This window comes from Ascaphus truei, chromosome 2, assembly GCF_040206685.1.
Source record: "Ascaphus truei isolate aAscTru1 chromosome 2, aAscTru1.hap1, whole genome shotgun sequence".
Lineage (NCBI taxonomy): Eukaryota > Metazoa > Chordata > Amphibia > Anura > Ascaphidae > Ascaphus > Ascaphus truei.
Genome location: NC_134484.1, coordinates 147,374,208 through 147,399,337, shown reverse-complemented (window position 1 = coordinate 147,399,337; position 25,130 = coordinate 147,374,208). Strand labels below are relative to the sequence as shown.

At 44.4% G+C, this 25,130-nt stretch overlaps 1 protein-coding gene across 3 annotated transcripts in view; it reads right to left on the bottom strand.

Annotated features, from left to right (window-relative positions):
• LDLRAD4 (low density lipoprotein receptor class A domain containing 4) overlaps positions 1-25,130 on the bottom strand; it is a 559,350-nt gene that overhangs the window by 424,533 nt on the left and 109,687 nt on the right. The window lies entirely within an intron of this gene.

The following is a 25,130-nucleotide window of genomic DNA, read 5'->3' as shown; positions in this document are numbered from 1 at the left end:
CCCGTCTTGATTACTGTAACCTCCTGCTGTCCGGCCTTCCTGCCTCTCACCTGTCTCCCCTACAATCTATCCTAAATGCTGCTACCAGAATCACTCTACTCTTTCCTAGATCTGTCTCAGCATCTCCCCTCATGAAATCCCTCTCCTGGCTTCCGATCAAATCCCGCATCTCACACTCCATTCTTCTACTCACTTTTAAAGCTTTACACTCTTCTGCCCCTCCTTACATCTCAGCCCTAATTTCTCGCTATGCACCATCCCGACTCTTGCTTTCTGCTCAAGGATGTCTTCTTTCTACCCCCTTTGTATCTAAAGCTCTCTCCCGCCTTAAACCTTTTCACTGACTGCCCCACACCTCTGGAATGCCCTTCCCCTCAGCACCCGACTAGCACCCTCTCTATCCACCTTTAAGACCCACCTTAAGACACACTTGCTTAAAGAAGCATATGAATAGCACTGTAGATATTCTGAACACATGATACTGCACCGACACACTTTATTCGAGCAAATACCCAGTATGTACCTGGCAGATACCTGGAATGCGCCGCTCCTCACCTCTGACAAGCCCCGTTGCGTTTGCCTTCCCAGCCTGGGTTCATGCCTGGCTGACGGGCGGCTGATCTGTTAAATGATAATGATTAGGATTTAATAGGCTGCAATGCTTCGCGTGTCTACAAGATGGCATAAATTCATGAATTGTAATGCAGTATATATATATATACTGTGCAGTATTGCAGCCAGCGGGAATAAAATGCTTCAATCCCTGCCTGGAAAATACCTCAATGCACTCGGGCAGAAAACAGTCACAAACCTCAATACACCCGGGTATACCCGAATTCGTGGGACTAGCCGAGCTCGAATAAAGTGTGTCGCCAGTGTACATAAAGCTTGGCCCCCTGCAGACGCACTTACCAGAACTCCCTCGTACTGTACGTTCTCCATACCTACCAATTAGACTGTAAGCTCCTCGGAGAAGGGACTCCTCTTCCTTAATGTTACTTTAATGTCTAAAGCACTTATTCCCATGGTAGTATATAGGGGAGTGAACCCCAAATGTCCGGTGCTCCAAATGTCCACAACAGGACTGGTTCTGTAGAAAATCTCTGATGTGTATGTAAAACGAATGGCTACTAGGCAAGCATGAATATCCTGCACAGAGGGGAAACAACAGCCAGGCTCCGGCAAATAACGATATCAAGTGCAACCTGGGTGGGGGGCTAGTGCACAGGGAAAATCCGAGATCAGAGAAGGGGCAACCGGAGGCTACCCCTCTCGAGTACTCACGCTGGAGATGCCTGCTGCCCTTACCCGACCCGGTCTCTTCAACGCCTGTGCCTGGCTGGTCCCGTCTCCTCGGGTGTCGCGCTGGCGTCTGACGTCATCACCGAGGGCCGACGGCTATGCGACGGACGTGTGGAGGGAAATGCTGCGTCTCTGCAATCCTGTATCTCCGTGAGCAGGCGGAATTGAAGATAGAAGTCTGCTCACCAGGGGGAGGAAATCTTGAGGGTCAGCTCCCAGCTCCGCGTAGTAGCCTGCGTGCTCCACACCGATAATTGCAGGAATGTAAAATGTAGTTGGTGGGTGGTCACAGCCTCAGGAACTCAACCGGATACAATATGAATAAAAGCAATTTTATTGCACTGTAGTACTGCACATCACATCACAGAGAACACCTCTGACGCGTCAGAGGTGTTCTCTGTGATGTGATGTGCAGCACTACAGTGCAATAAAATTGCTTTTATTCATATTGTATCCGGTTGAGTTCCTGAGGCTGTGACCACCCACCAACTACATTTTACACTTATTCCCATGAGCTGTTATTTATATTATCTGTTATTTATTTGATTACCACATGTATTTCTACTGTGAAGCGCTATGTACATTAATGGCGCTATATAAATAAAGACATACAATACAATACATTAAACCGATCGAAAAAAATTTTGGCAGACAGCTGGTTCCAGGAGCTCTTCTCTAGTTGGAATTCTTGCTTTATTGAGGTTAAGCTCAATTTTTTCATTGTCATATCCTCTCTCTCTGAAACGGTCCGCCATCTCTTCAAGAGCTATATCCACCTCCATTGGATTGCTGGTGATTCGTCTTGCTCTTAACATTTGAGAATAAGGAAGACCCTTCTTTATTGATGATGGATGATGGCTTCTGGTATCTAAAATGGTATTCCTATCAGTTAGTTTATGAAAAACCGTGTGCCAAGTATGCCATTATCTAAGAAGACTACTGTGTCAAGTCATTTCTGTTGGACTGTGACATAATGTGAAACTAATAGTAGATGGTATCTCATTAAGGTATGCTACAAACTCCAAAAGATCTTTATTAGCTAAATTCCAAAGGATGAAGATATCATCTATGTATCTCTTATAATGTATGATACATTCTGAGTGTGGTGCATCGTTAAGGATGTGAGTTTGCTCATAGGCATTGTGACAGGGTGAATGAACGTCACCAGCCATATACCTGGCAAACCTATGTTTAGGCTTGCAGTGCAGCAGTGACGAGGTTAAGTTTCAGTTGAGAAGGCCTGCTTAATTAGTCTGACCCCCAGGCTGTACACACATGCAAGCTAGCTGGTCAGGAGACAGGACTGAAATACTGATGAGATTACTGCTATAAGGTCTGTTTTTCAAAGTACGTGTGATAACCTGTCTGTGTCCTGCATGCTGAAGAAAAGCTGCCTTGTTTTCCATGCTGAAGAGAAGCTATTTTGTTTTTGTCTGCTGAAGAGAAGCTATTTTGTTTTTGTGTGCTGTATATTTTTAAGGCTCAATAAAGAAGCCTTATCAAGAGAACCCGCGTGCGTGGTTGCATGTACCCTGCAACAGGCATCCATAAAAAGATTTGCATACGATGGGGCCATATTTGAACCCATCGCTGTGCCCATTAGTTGTAAATAAAATTAACTCTCAAATTGAAAGAAATTCTTATGAAGAATCAATTCAATTAGTACCAAAAGAAATTCCACAGGTGGTCCCATTGTTGTGGGGTGTCTCTCGAGCTGTTTCCTGATAGCATCTACTCCATCCTGATTTGGAATCTAGGTATAAAGACTTGAGACATCTAGGTATCTTCAGAGATCCATCCGTTGATATTCCCAATCTTGATGATAGCATCTATTTCTCTTTTGTAGATAGTTGTTGGATCCGATGGTAATTCCTTGTAATGACTTGTATTATTTAACTGAGTCATAATCTGTTCACGGTAATCTTTATATGATATTACTACTATACCACCCCCTTTGTCCGCTGCTTTTATAATGATGTCTTCTTTTTTAAAGTGATTTTAATACACTGTGCTCTTCTCTTGTGCAATTAAAAAAGAGTAGGTGAATGTATAAGACTGACAGAGAGAAATACAGTATGTGTAAGTTTTATTATATTCACATAATATTATATTCACCCACAGTTTGCCTCTCAGTAAGGTAACTATGATAATAGCTTCAGCCAAATTTTAATTGCACTACTCACATAAGCTTATATTTAACCCCTTCAGGGCATTTTTTCACCAGTCCATGGAACAATTGCATACGGTTAAGCCTTGTCGTGGCATGCAGGCTTATAAATGCTTTGGCCAAAGGGTTTAACAAAATAACCCTTTTTCATGAGATTATTATTTTATTTTAGCCTAATTGGTAGGAGCGCAGGAATCGTTCTTTTTGTTTTTTCAAATGTTAAGAGCAAGACGAATCACCAGCAATCCAATGGAGGTGGATTTAGCTCTTGAAGAGATGGCGGACCGTTTCGGAGAAAGAGGATATGACAATGAAGAAATTGAGCTTGCCCTCAATAAAGCAAGAATTCTAGAGAAAACTAGAGCTCCTTGCACCAGCCGTCAAACAAAAAAATCTCGATCAGTTTAATGTTTAATGTAGTCTCTACATATAGCACATCCTTTAAGCTGATACAAGATAGTATCAGAAACAACTGACATATTTTGGAGAATTTTTTTTACAGCACTACCAATTTTTGCTATAGGAGAGGACTGATCATAGGGGATTGACTGACTTTGCTTTAACTACCCTCACATGTGTTAATTAAGTTTGTTGTGCCAACCAGGTGACTTTCTAAAAGTATATAAGTAAACTCCTAACAGCCATTGCTGCTAGCAGCCATGCTTTTAAGCAGATATGCTTTTAAGTATATATGTTTCAAGTATTTATGAAGTTTAAAAAGGAAGTTCAAAAAGAAGTGGAAAAGTGGACATCACCTACTGCTTCTGATTTCTGCTTTTGATCTACGTTGGAAAAGAGGATATCATCTATCTAAGACTGCACATCTCAACACTTAACTATTGCTGTGATGCCGCCTTTATTTTTTATATTTGCTGCAACCGCACTTATTTTCAAATTATGCACTTCCTTCCACCAGTCTCCTTATGTCTCTAACTCTATTCATATATCTCCATCTCTCCTTTCTTCCCCACTTCTCAGTTCACATGAACTCCTTTCTTACCTGCGTCCTCTGTCACCACACAGCTATACCTCCTGCACTAAAACACACCCCTACAAATCATCCTCACACATCCTCTTTCTATCCATGCTTCTCCTCCTTGCTTCTGGGGATATCTCTCCCAATCCTGGTCCCTGCCTTATTTCTACTTGCTCTCGTCCTCGCCTCCCACATACAACTTCTACTCCTTCTGGTGTTAACCCCTCCAACCTCATACCCATCCCCTGCCACCCTCCCTCCTCTCTCCCTTTCTCCTGTGCCCTTTGGAATGCTCGCTCCCTCTCTAACAAGTTCCTCTCTGTGCATGACTTCTTTCTCTCTCACTCCCTGCTTCTCTTTGCTATAACTGAGACCTGGCTCACTCAGTCTGACTCTGCTCTGGAAGCTGCCCTCTCTTATGGTGGCCTTTCCTTCTCCCACACTCCGCGCCTTGATGGCAGGGGTGGAGGTGTGGGGCTCCTGCTCTCATCTCTCTGCCGTTACCGAACTATTCCTATTCCCCCCTCTCTTGCCTTTCCCTCCTTTGAGGTTCACACTGTCCAGATCTTCTCTCCTCTCCCTGTTCATGTGGCGGTCATGTATCGCCCACCTACCTCTACTCATCCCCCTTCTGCCTTTCTCTCTCACTTTGAATCCTGGCTCTCTTTCTTCCTCTCTTCAGACTCCCCTGTTCTTCTCCTTGGGGACTTCAATTGCCACATTGATGACCCCTCTCTCCCTTGGGCTTCCCGCTTTCTTTCTCTAACCTCTTCTTTTGGCCTTCAACAGTGGACTGCAGCCAGCACCCACAAGGATGGCCACTACTTAGACCTGGTTTTCACTAAAAATTTCTCTCTCTCTGATTTCTCCATTTCCCCTTTTCCTCTCTCTGACCATCACCTCATCTCATTCTCTCTATCTCGCTTCTCAACTTCTCCACCTCCATCTACACCCCGGTTCTGCAGAAACCTGCGCTCTATTCACTTACCTGACTTTGAGTCCACGTTACACTCCTCCCTCTCCTCTCTCAGATCTGCTACAGACCCTGACAAACTGGTCAGGAACTACAACTCTGCCTTGTCCTCCTCTCTTGATCTACATGCCCCGCTTTCTCTCTGCCGCACTCGCCCTTTTAACCCTAGACCCTGGCTAAATTCCCACACGCGCATGCTGCGTTCCTCCACTCGTTCCTCTGAACGCCTCTGGAGGAAATCTCATACTCTCGCAGACTTCCTTCACTACAAATTTATGCTATCCTGTTTCAACTCTGCCCTCTCGCAAGCTAAACAAGCCTACTTTTCTTCACTAATCAACATGCACAAGTCTAACCCACGCCGACTGTTCTCTGTCTTTGATACTCTACTCAAACCACCCTCCGCTGCCTCTCCTTCCTCCATCTCCGCTCAGGACTTTGCTGACTATTTTAAGGAAAAGGTGGAATCCATACGTCAGAACATCCCCTCTGTTTCTTCCTCCCATGCTACACCTCTTCCTAACTCTCCTCCTGCCTTCCTTGACTCTTTTTCCACTGTCTCAGAGGAGGATGTGTCGCTGTTGATCGCCTCTTCTCCCTCTACCACTTGCCCTCTTGACCCCATTCCCTCCCATCTCCTAAAACCTCTTGCTCCTACTATAGTCCCTACGCTCACGCACATTTTTAACTCCTCCCTCTGCTCTGGAACCTTTCCATCCTCCTTCAAACATGCAACAGTCATACCATTACTCAAAAACAGCAAGCTTGACCCTACCTGTCTTTCTAACTATCGGCCTGTCTCCCTCCTGCCTTTTGCCTCTAAACTCCTTGAACGTCTTGTATTCGCTCGCTTGCTCCATTTTCTCAACACCTATTCTCTCCTAGACCCTCTACAATCTGGCTTCCGTACTGCTCACTCCACAGAAACAGCCCTCACTAAAATAACTGACGACCTCCATGCTGCCAAAGACAGAGGTCATTACACTCTGCTCATATTACTCGACCTCTCTGCAGCATTTGACACCGTGGACCACCCTCTTCTCCTTCACATTCTCCATACTCTTGGCATTCGGAACAAAGCTCTATCCTGGATCTCATCCTACCTCTCCCATCGTACTTTCAGTGTCTCTTCTGCTAATACCTCCTCCTCCTCTATTGATCTCTCTGTGGGGGTACCCCAGGGCTCTGTCCTGGGACCTCTTCTCTTTTCTCTGTATACACTCTCTCTAGGTGACCTAATAACATCTTTTGGGTTTAATTATCACCTCTATGCTGACGACACACAAATATATTTCTCAACACCCGACCTTACACCTACTGTACAAACCAAAGTTTCTGAATGTCTCTCTGCTATATCATCCTGGATGGCCCTCCGCCGCCTTAAACTCAACATGGCTAAAACAGAGCTCCTCATACTTCCTCCAAAACCTGGCCCTACTACCTCCTTCCACATTACTGTTGGAACTACGATCATTCACCCAGTAGCCCAAGCACGCTGCCTTGGGGTCACACTCGACTCCTCTCTCACATTTGCCCCTCACATTCAAAACATTTCTAAAACCTGTCGCTTTTTCCTCCGCAATATAACAAAGATACGCCCTTTCCTCTGTTGCTCGACTGCTAAAACTCTGACTCAGGCCCTCATTCTCTCCCGTCTTGATTACTGTAACCTCCTGCTGTCCGGCCTTCCTGCCTCTCACCTGTCTCCCCTACAATCTATCCTAAACGCTGCTGCCAGAATCACTCTACTCTTTCCTAGATCTGTCTCAGCATCTCCCCTCATGAAATCCCTCTCCTGGCTTCCGATCAAATCCCGCATCTCACACTCCATTCTTCTCCTCACTTTTAAAGCTTTACACTCTTCTGCCCCTCCTTACATCTCAGCCCTAATTTCTCGTTATGCACCATCCAGACTCTTGCGTTCTTCTCAAGGATGTCTTCTTTCTACCCCCTTTGTATCTAAAGCCCTCTCCCGCCTTAAACCTTTTTCATTGACTGCCCCTCACCTCTGGAATGCCCTTCCCCTCAGTACCCGACTAGCACCCTCTCTATCCACCTTTAAGACCCACCTTAAGACACACTTGCTTAAAGAAGCATATGAATAGGACTGTGGCTATTCTGAACACATGGCACATAAAGCTTGGCCCCCTGCAGATGCACTTACCAGAACTCCCTCCTACTGTCTCTGTACGTTCTCCCTACCTACCAATTAGACTGTAAGCTCATCGGAGCAGGGACTCCTCTTCCTTAATGTCTAAAGCACTTATTCCCATGATCTGTTATTTATATTATCTGTTATTTATTGGATTACCACATGTATTACTGCTGTGAAGCGCTATGTACATTAATGGCGCTATATAAATAAAGACATACAATACAATACAATACAATACAATACAAGACACACTTGCTTAAAGAAGCATATGAATAGCACTGTGAACATTCTGAACATATGATACATAAAGCTTGGCCCCCTGCAGACACACTTACCAGAACTCCCTCCTACTGTCTCTGTACGTTCTCCCTACCTACCAATTAGACTGTAAGCTCCTCGGGGCAGGGACTCCTCTTCCGAAATGTTACTTTTATGTCTAAAGCACTTATTCCCATGATCTGTTATTTATATTATCTGTTATTTATTTGATTACCACATGTATTACTACTGTGAAGCGCTATGTACACTAATGGCGCTATATAAATAAAGACATACAATACAATACAATACTTTGTCTGACCCTGTGGATAAATATGTCACAGCCACAACCTGGCTAACTAAAGTACCTTGTGTGCTCAAATGCAAGGGATGCGTTAATTGTCAGTACATTAAAGTAGCCTGCTGGGTATGAAACCTGCATCTGCAACCCTCTGCAAATGCTTCAGTCCTTAGTACGGTTAAATTATTAGATACATGATAGAGAAGGCAGCACTCTGAAATAGCAAATTACAATATATGAGCAGATCAGGTCATGTTTATCTGATGAAAGCAAAACGCATTTTAATGTTTACACTTAAATACAAATACAAAGGAGACTGGGACTTCAAACTGGAGCACCACCACAAGGGACAGTAAGAGTATTAGAAAAGGATTCAGCATACAGCTCATTGCTGCTACAGAATCACGGTTGTGAAGCCTACAATTTTTACACCTTGGCGTAACAAAAAATGCTGATGAAAAGGGAATCACTGCCATCATCAGAATGCTGTGGTGGATGGCATGTCTTTGACATGTCATTATACACCGTATAGTGAGAAGCAGTGTAAAGCACACAATGCATCCATTTTTATTCAATTGGATGTGTTAACTGTGCATTATTCAGATTGTCGTGAACCAGAAAAGGTCAGACGAGAAAAAACATACATTTCTGTATTTGGAGCCTCTGGGCTCTTGATATAGTGGTCAATAAAGTTACAAATTGCTTAAAATAATTTATTTTAAACCCTCCTCCAAAAAATAGTGGAACATATATACCAGGTGCAGTCAAAGACTGAGCCATTGATTGACCCACCTGTGCTGAAGCAGGGATATCCTGAAAATCTGACCTGTTAGTGGCCCTTGAGGACTGGAGTTACCCATCCCTGATCTATACTGCAGCTGGTCAACTGGCAGAAACGAGATTAGGAAGCATATCACCATTCTCAGAAAATCCAAGCCAGACGTTTCCTGAATGTAGTTCTCGTTCTATAAGCAATGTCTGAAACAATCATTTTATACCATTACAAACACATTTTGTAGCTCTTTAGATAAAGATGTGATGCACTTTTTTTTTTTTTTTTTTTAAACGGTGTGTGCCTCTAATTTCACAACTAGTTGGGAGCAAACAAATTGATGTATTTTTCCCTCAGCGTCATTAATACCAAGAACATAGCAATGTTATATATTTTGCATCTTATGTCAACACGAGTTTCATGTTTACCCATCTTCAGCACTTACGCTAAAGAGACATATATACAACATGTAATTGGTATATTGAGGGAAATGCAGCGATGGGATTTTACTCACTTTTTGTGCACAAAATTGTATTTCCATTAATAAAGGGTGTGATGCAGAATTGGAGTTAACTTGCTGCCATAAAATAGAAAAAATGTTCAGTCTAATAGAAAATATATGAACTTTGTGCTGGGAATTAAACAAGGGGCTTGATTCAGCTTGGGACTTTTTTCGGCTGAAAGTCCCCATTTGAAGCCAGTGGGGATTTTCAGCCAAAACCAGTCTGAACAGCCACTTTTGAATATATAAGAATTATCCTCGTCACACTTTATTGAATATGCACGTGTTTCTGTTCTATATGATCACTTCAATAATTCCCACTTTTATGTACTTCCATGAAACTGTCACGTAGCATTTTTAGAAACCAGATTAAATACAGAAAATGTTAAAGCAGAAATCCCGCATCAGCTCAGTGGGCCCCCTGGTTCGGGCGCATACCTGGGAAAGCAATGAGTGAATACTAAACCTCAATGGTAGCCGGACTGCCAACACCGGTTTAAATTTACCTGGAAGTTTAGGAGCACTCGGACTATAAAGGCTGGACCCTTGAGGGTGCGACACTCACACCATCCCCTTGATAAAGGTTGCACAGACAGCTGAAACATCGGTTCATTTTGGCTTACATAAATTTTTTGGGAAAATCCGATGTGTCCTAATTCTCTTTCTTTGTTGGATATACGAAACGGATAGCAGTGTGTCTTCCTTTGTATTAGGAGCACAGGTATAATATCCAGTTTGTTTTATTTTTATTGTGTGCAACATATTCTATATCTCATCTCATCTCAGAGGGGAAAACCTGCTGGAACGCTGTAAATAAATAAATGTGTGTGGGGGGGGGATGGGGTACGCAGAATTCCTGCTTTAAGATTCAGAAACCTGTTTTCCACTCAATAAAAAGGAGGACACGTAAAGATTAAATCTTTCAGTGCAGTATTGTTATATGCACACAGCGACTCCATGCGGTATCGGTATTTCTAGTGTAGCCAGGTCACCCTTTGCCCCCTGCGACCTCCCTCGGAGCCTCCGTGGCCAGGACCGAGGGCGGGTACTGCCTCTGGCCAGCGGCAGACCCGACGGCCATTCCGAAAGGTGGGGGCCGAGGAGGGAGCGCACCGGAGTGCAGGAGATCTCCGGCGGCTCTCGCGCAGGGCGCCGCCATGTCGCGCCGGTTCGCGCATGCGCAGTAAGCTCCCGGAGGGCCTAGAGAGTCGCGCATGCGCAGGACTAGGTAGGGAGTTGAGACAGCTCTTAGAGGGTCGCGCGAGGGCAGGAAAGAGTCGCGCGAGAGTAGGGACAGTGAGAGAGAGGTTGCGGCGGCCATTAGGGGTTAGTGCAGGCGTAGGGAAGGCGCGCACGCGGCCCCATTGTAAGTACAGCCTCCACGGGACTACAACTCCCATGAGGCTTAGGGCCAAGCACACCAAGTGCATCAGTGTGGCCAATGAGGGCCAAGGATCTGCAGAAGCAAAGGATACATTTCGCGGGCTTGCAGCTGCGTGGGCAGTCAGAGTCAGGAGCAGCCCAGGGAAGGAGGTAGGGTGCAGGAGTTAGGGACTCCCTGCACTAGGCCAGCGGCCCTAAGGTCCAAGTTAGCTCTGATTCCCCTCCAGGTTAGTGAGTGTTGCCAGGGATAGTCTCAGGTTAGGGACCCTGTCACTTGCTGTAGTTAGAGCTGGGGAATAGAAAGGGACAAGTGGGCTGAGTGTTAGTCTGCAGAGCGTTGCTGCAGGAATTAGGTGAGGTAAGCGACGTGAGACAACTGGGGGGTTCATAGCGGTAACCAGTCCGGGGAGCCATAGCCCAGGGTCCGCGTTGCGCGTAGTATGAGGCAACTGGGGGGTTCATAGCGGTAACCAATCCGGGGAGCCATGGCCCAGGGCCCGTGTTACGAGTAGGGTGGGTGCAGGGACCTACCTGCATAGGATAGGCAACCCCGCAGGCCCTAGGAGTTTTCCTTAAGCCACCTAAGGATGCTGTGCTGTAGGGACGGCCTATAGTATAGTGTGTGTCACGTTGTTATAGTGTTAGGTAGGGACTCAGCGGACGCTGCGGTTCCAGGGAAAGAGTTCGGGCTCAAGTCGAGGCCACTGAGAATAACTCAAGGTTGGGATCAGACAGATTCATCGCACGTCTGACCCTTTGTGAAGTTGTTGCTGATCCGAGCACCGGAGTGCTCGGCAGGTACTATACAGTCATAAGTGCACCAAAGGGCCCTTAGTGTAATTGTTACTGCGCAGTCACCCATTGCTACTCTCTGCAAGAGTGCGGAACATTGGGTGGGACTCTATGGACACTGGGTGGGATCACCTGGTGTTGGGAAAGCGTCCTACGCGACACAGTGGTAAGTGTCTCCTCTAGAGAGGGACACCGGTTATGTTGGTATTGTCATGATATGTGTTATCTTATGTTCCTAAGTAAATAGTATTAGTTATTATACCTCACCGTGCATGTGATTATTGTGATTGTCCTGCGAGGAACCACTCCCTCTCTGGTGGGAGCCATCGCAGGTGGAGGCGCTGAATTGTGTAAGTGGTTACCCCTAGTATATATTACCCCAGGTTCCCGTGGCAGAAGCTCAGCCCTCCTGTGAGCCAACAGGTAATGCACCACACCTATGGTAACATTGTATGTTCCCTTTCACCCACACTATATCTGCGATTGGGGGGGGAATACCCGTTACACTTATAAGGGCTCGAATATACCAGCGCACTACAATGCGTGTGCGCGCATCTGCGACGTCACATTTGCGACGTGCACAAGCACATTCTTCTCCGCGCGCGACTGCAGGGGAAACAAGGCTGAAATCTATTTTTTTGATTGGATGGCTGTGTCACGTGACGCAGCCGTCGCAACCAGAAAACAAATGTCAAAAACGCTTCAACTGTTGCCCGCAAGAGGCGCAACAGTCGCCGTAGTTATATGTGCTTTGCTGGGAAGCATACTATTTGTTTTGGTGCTGCGCGGCATCGCTCCAGCCGATGCCGCGCGCTTTTTTTCATATAATCACGGCTTAAGACTTCAAGACAGCACGAGCGCGGAATTCTCGAATTGTGTTCAGTATTGTTGTATGCAGATTCTAAATAGGTAATTATAACTAATTCTGTGCTGTTATACATGGAATCCCCAGTGCACGGCTGTCAAGGATCCTCCACTCCGGAGTGTAAGATGGGGCGCTTCTCACGTGTTAGATATGTGTATGGGATAGGGCTCCAGCCACACACACACACACACACTTATGTTATGTTTCTGTGATTTTACAATGCCTGTGACACAACTTCCTCCCCTCACCCCCACTCCCCCACCCACACTCTCCGGTCCCCACTATCCAGTCCCCGGTCCCCACTCTCTGGTCCCTGCTCCCCGCATGTCGCCCTGTGTCGGATCATTCCGTCTGCTGGGGATGATCACACATCGCCCAGCAGACGGAGGCATGGACGCGCGGACTCGCGCCCACAGCGTCTTGAAGTGCGCTGTGTGAACAGGGCCTTATTCAGACTCTCAAGACATTGCTCACGTCAGGATATAGCCCTAATGCTGGGTGCTGCCCCAAAGTGGACAATATTGTTCCAGCACCACTTTAATCAGCTCTTAGGCCCCGGACATGTTAGGTGCTTGCTGGCGGAAGCGCGCTGAGGCGCGCTCCCGCTCAGCACTGAGCCCCTACAGCCGCAATTAGAGCGGCTTTAGTAGGGGCTCACCTGCGCTTCCGCGCGCTTGCGGAAGCGCAGGTCTTGGGGGAATTTAAAATTCCCCCGCTTGCCGGCGAGACAGGCCGGTCACGTGAGCGGTTCGCCCAATTAGGGCGAACCAGCTCCGTGACGTCACTGGCCCGCCCCCGGCCAGTGACGCGCCCGCCCCCGGACCGCCCCGTGACGGCTGCTGAGAGCGCTTGCGGTAAGCAACCGCAAGGCCAGGGAAAGCACCCGCTTTCCCTGAGCCTCAGCGCGCCTCAGCACGCCAGCGTTCAGCGTGTCCGAGGCCTTAGAAACTTCAAAAAGAAGCATTGTTTCAATCTTATTAAAAAAACATATGATATTGTTGAATTATCCAATATAGTAATATGTTTGTGTGTTAATATCTAGTATTTGAAATAATTATTTATGAACTTTTTTTATTTTTGTATGTAAAATAATGTAATAAATAAATAAGATCCCAATACCGATTTTATTCCTATTTCTATTTATTCTCAAACAAAAGAACACTGGACGAGTTCACAATAATGTATTCGAATGAAAAAGAAGAATGTTATTGGCAATCTCTGAAAAAATTATGTTTTTAGTGGACAGATTATGTGGGAATATAATTTTAGGGTCTAATGCTAGATCAGTCAAAGGTGCTGAAAAGGCCATTTTCGGACAAAATTCCCCATTGACTTCAATGGTAAATTTTGTCCCAAAGACAGTCCAATCCGCCACTTGTGCGAATATAGAAGAAGACTTTTAATCTTTTCAGTTCTGGTACCTCTGTCAGCAAAAGGGTGAAAGCATCATTAGCACGGCCTATGGAATTTAATTCAATACGCAAACCAATATTATATTTAAGTTCAAAAGTCAACCTCCAAAGGGCACAATGGCAATTTGCATAGAGATAACCAAGTCTAGAAGGGTACAGCGATGTCTAGGACACACCAGAAGGACAGAGCTAAATGAGCTCTGATAAAAAATAATGACACGGGTCATCATTAATGAGCCGAAGAAAAGTATTTTTCATCCATGAAATAGAAAACTACGGAAGGATTCTTACGATTAAAGTATGCCACCAAGATATTGAATGAAGAATTTCAGAAGTTAAATCATAAAGAACCTTTTAGAGTCGTAATCAATATTTTCCTGTGTAACCGGTGTTCCCCCACCCGAAGGGAGATCTCACTGTTACACGGTGTTGTGGTTCTCACCTGCAGGTATACAGGAGGCCCTGAGCTTCTGCCCATGTAAGTTGGGGAATCAATAGGTCAGGCTTTTGGTGATCCGCAGCTCTCTTCTCCTATGGTACAGCGCCTCCATTCCCACAGGGCCTATCGCAGCGTGGTGCAGTCCCCTGCAGAAAACACCTCCCCCTCCCCCTGACAGACTGCAGCCTCAGGCAGGAGCATAAAAACAGATAACTTGGTTCTTGTACAGCAGTACACACACAGCATACATCACAGCACACTATTCTCTCTTAGGTCCCTGGATTCAACCCCTAGGGCTTGAGCCCTCAAAGGCCTATCCGAATCTCCCATACTCCCTGGTGGAGCATGGGGTAGCTGATTCCATTCCCCTGCGGGAGGGAAGGCCTGAAACCAGGTCCCTGTCCAGGATAAAATACATCCTACGAAACACACAGGGGAGAGGATAGGACACACCTCTCTCACTGAGGAGGGAGACAGAAAAACTACATTTAGAGCTGCGGACCCTTTTTGTTCCCAGGGGAGGGTCCCCAGGTCGACGCCCCTATTGTGGGTGGTACTTCGACCTTGGCCCATCCCCCTGTCACTTCTAGGGAGTTGTTTACTGCAGTAGGGCAGAGATTAACCCTAACACTGCCTGCGCGGGTACCAGGGCTTATGTGTTAGGCAGGGAATTTAGTAACCATGGGGGTTACCTGGCTACACCTACATGAAGAAAATAGGCAGAATGACGCAGTGCATATACTGGCCAACTCTCCTTCCTTATTCAGGAGACCCTCTCATAATGTGATAAACAAAATTCATCACATTGCTACTTTCATCTTGGAAAAAGTCTCAGCAATCCAATGCGCGTCAATGGAAGATGGAGAGTTTCCTTCCAAATGTCCCTGAAAGGATACTGGACATGTTGAGCAGTGCTATGCTCTCCTCATCCCATAATTGTACCATCGCCTTTGTTCTCTTACATAATAAAAATGTGGAAAGCAAAACAAAAAAAAGAAGCAATACTAATATCATTTTTAGGTCCTAAAACCATTTTCATTTAGGAAGAAACACATCGATTTGTACTGGTCTAGCCCCGGTATCCCTCAGGGGATTGTCACATGCTGCAGCTTAGCCAATAGGGCGGCTGCAATTAGATAGATAGGAGTATAGCAGCTTCAGAGGCTGCGGTTTACATGTTGCTAGGCAACCAGTGAAGCTGTGAGGTGAAGACAGTTTTGAAGAGTGACAGTTTATTTATTTATTTATAAAATATTTTACCAGGAAGTAATACATTGAGAGTTACCTCTCGTTTTCAAGTATGTCCTGGGCACAGAGTAAAACAAATAATACATGGTTACAAATACAGTTACATAAATGAACAAGGTATACATTTATATACAAGACATTGCATGCACAGTTAAAGAAAATATATATTATGAGCGTATGAAACAGTTACAGACCAGATTAAAGTGTGAGACAGCCTTAGATTTGAAAGAACTTAAGCTGGTGGTGGATATGAGAGTCTCTGGTAGGTTGTTCCAGTTTTGGGGTGCACGGAAGGAGAAGGAGGAACGTCCGGATACTTTGTTGAGTCTTGGGACCATGAATAGTCTTTTGGAGTCTGATCTCAGGTGATAGGTACTGCATGTGGTAGGGGTGAGGAGCTTGTTCAGGTAGCTGGGTAGCTTGCCCAGAAAGTATTTGAGGGTGAGACAGGAAAGGTGAACTTTGCGCCTAGACTCTAGTGATGACCAATCTAGTTCTTTGAGCATTTCGCAGTGATGTGTGTTGTAGTTGCATTGGAGAACAAAACGACAAATTGAATTGTAGAGGGTCTCAAGTTTGCTAAGGTGGGTTTGAGGAGCCGAGCCATATACTATGTCTCCATAGTCAATAATTGGCATTAGCATCTGCTGTGCAATACGCTTTCTGACCAGGAGACTTAGGGAGGATTTGTTCCTGTAAAGTATATAAAGTTGAAGCCGGGAGCTGGGTAAGTGAGGGTGCAGGGGAGCAGTAGCCCCTTGCACTAGGCTAGTCATCCCACATAGGCCCCAGATAACTATTATTCTTGCCCCAGCTTGTGGTTACTTCAGGGACAGTCCTTAAGTAAGGAGATCTGCCCCTTTAGCTGTTTGATTAGCCCAAGGAATCACTCATCGGCGCGCAGCCTGATCACTGGTTCTGGGCTCAGACCCCCTCTAGATAGACTATCTTCACGGAGGAACCCGCCATGCAGTGACTGCGGCCTGCGGACTGGAGATGGACCAGCCCCAAGGTATAGATGGTACGGTGTACGGTGATATTATCCACGCCGGAATTCACCCCACGTTTAAGCAGACGGCACGTGGGATCAGGCGGATCCCATTCTGTTATCTTGCTGTACCCAGGTGCTGGAGCCCCGGGCAGGTACCTATAGTAGTGCACTAACACTTCATGGGATAGCGCTATCTCCAAAACATTGGGTGGGCTTGGACATAAGGGACATCAGGGAATTGGTGCCCAGCACCCAGGTACTTTGGGGGACACCTATGTTGATGTGTGGGGTGGTGAACTTCTATACGTATGGTTATATGCATATTACTGTGTGGTACAGAGTACCAAGCTTATTAGTTATAGTAAAAAGGTTGCTAGCATATACTGTGTGCGTGCATTATTATTATTATTATTGTTGTTCCTGTAAGAGGACCATCCCACCCTGTTGGGAACCCTTACAGGTAGAGGCGCTGTATCCGAATAATCAGGTAACCCCAGGCTCCCAGCGGCGGAGGTTCAGGCCTTCTGTGAGCCTATCAGGTAACGCACCACACACGGTAACACAAGTGTATTTCCACATATGGTCCCCATCTGCGATTGGGGGGGGGGGCAAAATGTGTTACACTGGAATAAGGTCGTTGCATTAAAGCCCTTTAGTGACGGACAGAATTACAATATTTAGTCCTTAGATGAGGTCACCAGTAGAGCTGTGCAAACACAGCTAAAATTTGCGAACCTGGTGAAATTTGCCGTTTTTTTTTAATCAAATCTTTGAAAAATCTAACTTTCAAAAAGGAGATTGCAAAGTAAAAAAAATCTGAAAAAGCCTGAAATATGGGTTTTGCTAGAGGCGAGAACGAGAGAGCACTTCTCCCATGGTCATAGTAATAGATCTCTGCTCAGCTGCAGTTGCCAAGTGCAGTTACAGAGACTCTTCTCGTGCCACGTCGCATGGAACGGAGATACAGATCCCGATTGACTACCAAAGCAACAATACCCCTTGCTGCTAACATACCGCTGTGGCTCACGCTGCAAAGAAAGAGCCATAACCGCAGTCAGTTGGGTATGATACAAATACAAATAGTTGAATGTCAACTTAACTGCTGAATTGGGATGGGAGAAGGAGGGAAATGAACAATGAATAATACATGAATGAGTATAAAATATTTACTCACATTGTTTCCCAATGGTACGAGACACTTTATTTCAAATGGTGAAAGATAAGTGACCACTGATTTAACCACTGCAAGTATATCTCACGGGAGAATTTACTTGCATCGTTAATACGTTTACCAACTCTTGGATCAGAAGTACAGCTGGCTATTTGCTAGAGCTGCAGATATCCATTGACATTGGATTGTGAAGTTGTGATGTCTATAGGTGCAGACTGCAACATGATATAGTTGGAAGGTTTTGCTACCAACATAAAAAATCCAATGCTGGGATGAGCTGTTCTCCAGCACTGCGGGGGTTAATGACCAACTTCAATACGTATGAATAACCCTTTCTGGCAATTTATATCTTGACCTAAAAATGTTGATTAATTGAAATGGGGTTTTTTTTTTTTAAATTTAAGGAATTGGAAAATATGATTGTTAAATGAGATGTACTATAAGGGTCGACTAGCTAAAGTCTCCCACACTGCAAACTGGGGAAATAGGTGCAACAAACAGCACCATATTTAATCGAAGAAATGTAATACCATTGAAAGCAATTTGAGCGTTTCCTTTCATAAATTAGGTGCCATTCTTTTACACTAATATTGCTCCAGGAGACTTTAGTAAAGAACCTCCATACAGGCGGTGCTCGTTTTACGACGAACGGCTTATCCGACGCTTGTCAATGCATCCCTATGGCCCGTTTTATGACACCCGAACGGCTTATCCGACGCTCTTACGACGCTTTAAAAAATTGCTACAAATGAACAACCAGATGGCTGCAGGCTAGGGAATCATTCTGAACAGTCTGTGTGAAGGTTTGGTGGTGTATTTTAGGCCCTAAACCATGGCTGATCAAAGCAAAAAGCAAAGTGCTGTTACTCCAAAAAGGAATAGAAAATCTATAACTTTGGAGACCAAGCAAAACATAATAAAGCGCTCTGAGAAAGGAGAGACGAACACAGAAATTGGACGTGCCTTGGATATACCTCGCACAACTATTGTGACAATAATCAAAGACAAGGCAAGAATCTTGGAACAGATAAAGGGCTCAGCACCTATGCAAGGTACAACAATAAGGCAACGTGCTGGGCATATTGCTGAGGTAGAAAAACTCCTCATCATATGGCTGGAAGATCAATCCCAGCGTCATGTGACCATTAGTTTAGCCTTAATTCAGGCCAAGGCTTTGAGTCTGTATGAGGACATTAAGCAACAGCATGGAGAAGGGACCACTGAGGAAACGTTCACTGCAAGTAAGGGCTGGTTTATGCGGTTTAAAGAGAAGGCAAACTTGCATAACATTAAAGTGACCGGGGAAGCTGCTAGTGCGGATGAGGAGGCAGCTAAAACCTTCCCTGTTATATTGGCCAAAATTATAGAGGACGGTGGCTATTGCGCACGTCAAGTGTTCAATGTTGATGAGACTGGGCTCTACTGGAAGAAAATGCCCAGTAGAAGCTACATTGCAAAAGAGGAAAAATCTATGCTCGGGTTTAAAGTTGCAAAGGACAGGCTGACTCTTCTGCTTGGTTCAAATGCTGCAGGTGATTTCAAGCTAAAACCTTTGCTTGTTTATCATGCAGAAAACCCTAGGGCATTCAAGAGTTATGCAAAGAGCACACTTCCAGTGATTTGGAAGTCCAACCGTAAGGCATGGGTAACAGGGAGCCTTTTTGAGGACTGGTTCCAGCATCAATTTATTCCGGCTGTGCAATTATATTGCATGAACCAGAACCTCGATTTCAAAGCATTGCTGCTCCTGGACAATGCTCCTGGCCATCCCGTGTACCTGGATGACCATCATCCAAACGTCATGATGGTGTTCATGCCCCCCAACACCACCTCACTGATACAGCCGATGGACCAGGGGGTTATCGCTTCCTTCAAGGCCTACTATCTTAGGCGAACATTTGCCCAGGCCATCAGAGCAACCGATGTGGAAGGTGGTCCAACCTTAAAAGTATTTTGGAAGGGTTACAACATTCTCCATGCAGTGAGAAACATCGGAGAGGCATGGAATGAGGTGAAACAATCCAATTTAAATGTAGTTTGGCATAATTTGTGCCCGGATTTTGTGTCTGATGTCCAAGGCCTTACAGAGACTGTTGCAGAGGTTACAGAAACTGTTGTGCAAATGGCCAGAGATCTCAACTTGGAGGTGGAAACCGAGGATATTGAGGAGTTGCTCGCCTCACATTCTAACGAGTTGAGCAATGAACACCTCATGCAATTAGAAAAGCAAAAAATTGCTGAAGAGGAGGCCCACCAATCTGCTGATGTGGCACAGCCACAGCCACGTAAATCATTGTCAAGCAAAATGTTGGCTGCGGCATTCAAGCACATTGATAGCGCACTGGCCATATTTGAGGACAATGACCCTAACATTGAACGGAGTTCAACAGTCAGTCGTGGGGTGTCTAACCAAATCAGCTGCTATAGAGAGATCTACACACAGAAAAGGAAAGGATCTGTCCAGACTTCAATGAAGAGGTTCTTCAAGAGGCCGAAACCTTCAACTCCACCTACATCACCTCCAAAAAGTCCGTTGTCTGTTGAAGACCCCCCCCCCCCCAATCATCTTCCTCCAATAACTGATGTGGTTTTTTTTGCTCATGTACGATTCTGTACAGAATACAGCATAGTTTTATTTTTATAGTTTTATTTTACAGTTCTGGAATCAATAAATATAATGTTTTCATCATAATCTATGTGTGTGCTGCATATCTTATTGCTTGAGTAACATTTTCTGTGTATTTTAGCATTACAAATGCCTTCAGGAACGGAACGTTTAATTTAAACAGTGTTCCTATGGGAAAACGGGTTTCGCTTTACGACGCTTCGCTATCCGACGCCATTTTGAGTAACGCATTGCGTCGGATAACCGAGGACCGCCTGTACAGCGCTTTTCCTTTCATAAGTGTAATATTTATAGAAAATCCCCTAGTTTGTCAAAGACCCCAGACAAGACTGTAGAGCAGTGGTCACCCAGCTTATCAGTGCATTTAATGCTACAATAAACCAGACTACCCACATCTGCATGAAGAAATCCTGCCTCCTAATGGCCAGAAAACCAGTGGGATGCTTTTTGGTCACTAACCTTCTGTCATGTACGGCACTGCTGTGAGCATGTGACGTGCATATGGGACAAGGGTTAATACACGGCTCTCCTTCCGCAAAGGTCCCTCAAGTGAACAATATCTTCCCTTAATCTGTCCCAATATACCATCTTTCACGGACAGCACACTTGTGAGCACGTGACTTATCTATGCAACCAGGGCTAATACACATGGCTACGCTAGCCTACTCACCTTTATCCTGCGCAATGTACTGTCAATGAGTTAATATATACCCTTTACTTGATTCAATCATATCTATACACTGCTTCCACCACCCAAGAAATATCAAATATGAAATTATTTGCAGTCTAAGGTCCCTGTTTATTAAAGAAAAAACTATGCACCTAACACACAAAAATCTGTTGTAATAAAAATGTGTCCAAAAATGTAAATACTCTCTACAAACAGCGTGCAACAGTTCATTCAGAACCTAAGGCATACATATATACAGTGGTTGACAAATCACCAAAAAATCTACTCGCCACACAAAAAAATCTACTCGCCACCTAGTACCAAACGTATGCTGCTTGGGCCAATAGGAGCTCGCCACGATGTTAAATCCACTCGCCCGGGGCGAGCAAATGTATAGGTTTGTCGAACACTGCATATATATATATATATATATATATATATATATATATATATATATATAAAAATATATATATATTCTTCAGTATTAGGTGATACCTTTTTTTATTTGGACTTAGGTTGGACTTTTATTTGGTTAGTCCAAATAAAAAAGGTATCACCTAATAATGAAGAACTCATTTATTCTGCACTATCGCAACTGGACTAACACAGATATATATATATATATATCAGACACGAGTTCTACACCAGTGACCTCTCTGGGAAAATACTATGACATAGTATAAGAATTTCCACTTATGTTTTATCGTTTTATTTTAAGAAACTGTTCTCCATTTATTGTAACTGTATGTTCTGGTAATTATCTTTTTTTGTAATCTAAATCACTGTGTGTGTGTATACACACACACACACACACACACACACACACACACACACACACACACACACACACACACACACACACACACACACACACACACACACACACACACACACACACACACACACACAGTGATTTAGATTACAAAAAAAGATAATTACCAGAACATACAGTTACAATAAATTGAGAACAGTTTCTTAAAGTAAAACGATAAAACATAAGTAGAAATTCCTATACTTTGCCACATGTCATAGGATTTTCCCAGAGAGGTCACTGGTGTAGAACTCACGTGTCTGATCCCAAAACACACCTCTTGTTAAATTCTGATTTTCTATTCAAACATGCCAACTTTTATGACCAGATCTTCTTGCATTGAAATACACATAAGACACCCCCCCACCCCATAGTAAATCAGCTCTATCTAGCTGACCAGCTGAAATTTATGACCAGAAAAAAAATAAAAACACCTCTTGTGATATTTAAAAGTTAACTCCGTATATCAAAGGCCTCATAACTTTATGGCCATAATACTTAGATGTGAGTCATATCAATAGATTAAGGCGGATTTGTTGAATGTAATAATATTAATTTTGACCAGCGTGCTTATAAATTTGAGCGACAAATGGATATCTGTCCCTGGCCACCTTCTAAACCTCAAGTGTTTGGCCTTATTGCATTAGTCTCCTTGAAACAATTACAAATATATAAACGTTATGCTTCAGAGTGTGTGTTAGGTCCAGGATTCCATATCTTTTGACCAGTAGGGTTAGTCACGCCCCTTGCCACTCTGTAGAACTCTTTGAAAGTACCTTTAAAAGTGTCCTGTTTATTTGGGTGCTAGAAGAGCCATAATTTATTCACATCTCTGGCAAAACAAATGCCCTTTTCTCTAGATTATATCAGTCCCATACAACACATATTTCACGTTTAGTGGGCCATCAGTGATACCCCCCAATTAAGCCCTCTTTGTAGATCAGCACAGACACAGGAAGGGTCTTAACCGGTCATGAACACAGTTTCTTGTATTTTTAAGACAACCCGTAACCACATTAAGCCCTGAAGCAGTAGACTGATTAAAATACTGAATATTCCCTGCCATTTTCAGTACACCTTGTACTGTACATCTGTTCTTCTCAACCAGATATAAAATATGCTGTTGCCAAGGTCAGTTTCTGGTGACTACTCGCCTGTGGCAACTGATGCCATTTGTGACAGACTGAGTCTCAGCAGCCCACAAAGTCACATGACTGCGCTTACAGAGGGCATTCGGGGTGGGTTAGGAACAATACACAATACCTTGCCGGGTACAGTCGCTGAATGTCGGCACATTATTTTCTATCCTTCCTGAGAGAAGCTTGTAACTTACTGCAGAGCATTTCCGTAACAAAAATCCTTATCCAGTTCATGAGCATCCTGAAGCCTTTCAGTGTGTTTACGTCATCCAGAGATTGTTACTTTAACCCCTTCTCTGCCAAAGGGGCCTGTGTTATTGTTAACGGAAATGTGTTATAGGTAATGCAGGAGAAAATCTTCCTAACTCCCTACACATGTACATTATACATTTTGTATATGAAAAATGTGTGAGTATTGTACACACATGTAGACTCACAAAATTCCATAAATGTAACTAAGATAGGCTACATATTACTTTTTATTATAAGCTCAGAAGCTACAAGTTAACATTGGTTAACTGAACAGCATTGCGATCTATTCGTCTCTTCTTCTTCTGAAGCTGCAGAAACCTGTTGTACCCCCACCCCCACCTCTTCACTCATCTTTTAGCAGGAGCTTTAGAGGACAACATTAAGGATAAGGAAATGTTGTGCGGTAAAGAAGAATGAAATGATGATGAATTATTTAATGACTGTCGGTGTCAGAGTGACACGAAGAGTTTCCCATGGGGTTTAACTATGGATAAACGGATGGAAGCCTCAACAATTGGATCCTAATAACAAGGAGTTAATGCTTACTTATGAAGGGACCCCTAACTCAAAGTTTACAATTTTGGGTCAATGGACCAATTCCCCATTTGTTTTGCTGGTTTGCAAACAATGCTGTGTTACTGTAAACACTAGCGTACTTGTTGGAGGTATATTTGACTTTAACGTAAGCATAAATAGCCCCTCTGCCACGGAAATCTGATTGGATGAAATGCTGACTGCCTTCTTGTAGTCAAATATTTCACAGCGAAAACAATTGCTGAGTAAAATGACAACAATCTTTCTGCGTTGCTATTACTAGCATGGAAAAATAGATGGATTTTATGCAAATTCAATTCTTACAGCGGTGAATTATACAGCAATAAGGGACCTTGTATAATCCAGCACTTAGGAGTCATTTGGCCACTAATGTTGGGGGTATTAATGTGCAAGCAAGCAGAAGCTTGTGGAATATAATTATCGCTGTGAGCCATGTGTCTAGATGTAGTAGGCTTACATTAATAAAACATGTACCTTTATTAAACTTGTAAACCAAACATACTGACTAAATGTACATTTTAACGCTTAAAATTCAGACCCCAAGATACAGTACTATGGTTTTTTTCCTTTGAGCAACAGTTTATGATCCCATGAAAGATAACCTGCTGGTCTTCCCTGTAAAAGAATTGTGGGTATCTATATACAGTGGCTGCCCCAAAAAGCTCATTGTTAGAGAAAATAGAACTAAAAATAGATACAACACAGTTCCCTACTACAGGGGGGCTCAACTCCAGTCCTCAAGCCCCCCCCCCCCCCAAACAGGTCAGGTTTTCAAGATATACCAGCTTCAGAAGATGGCTCAACCAGTCACCGCTTCAGCACAGTTGGCTCAATCAGTTCCTGCTTCAGTACAGTTGGTTCTATCAGAGGCTCTGCCTGAGCCTCTGATTGAGCCACCTGTGCTGAAGCTGGGATATCCTGAAAACCTGACCTGTTGGGTGGGGCCTTGCGGACTGGAGTTGCACACCACTGATCTACTAGACATGGGGTATGCAAACTGGGGGGCACGAGATTTTCAAGGGGGGGGTGGGGAGGGCGCAGCTCTTCCCCAAAGCATTTCAATTAAATGCCAGGGAGCGCGCGTGAGGTCTCTGTAAGTTCCCTTACCTGGTCTCTGGTGGCTTCTGGCGTCGTGACGCCATGGCAACGCAGCGTCAAATTACGCCACAAGGTCACATGACGTCACGCTGCCATGGCAACGTGACGTTATGACGTCAGAATGCCGGAGACACGGTAAGGAGGGGAAGAGGAGGCAGAGCAGGCAGGGGGGAAAGTATGTGCACCTCTGTACTAGACTTACTATTAATTTTGTGTTGTGCCTGCTCTGTGGATCTCTGACCCATAATAATAAGCAACATAACTGTCCCTTA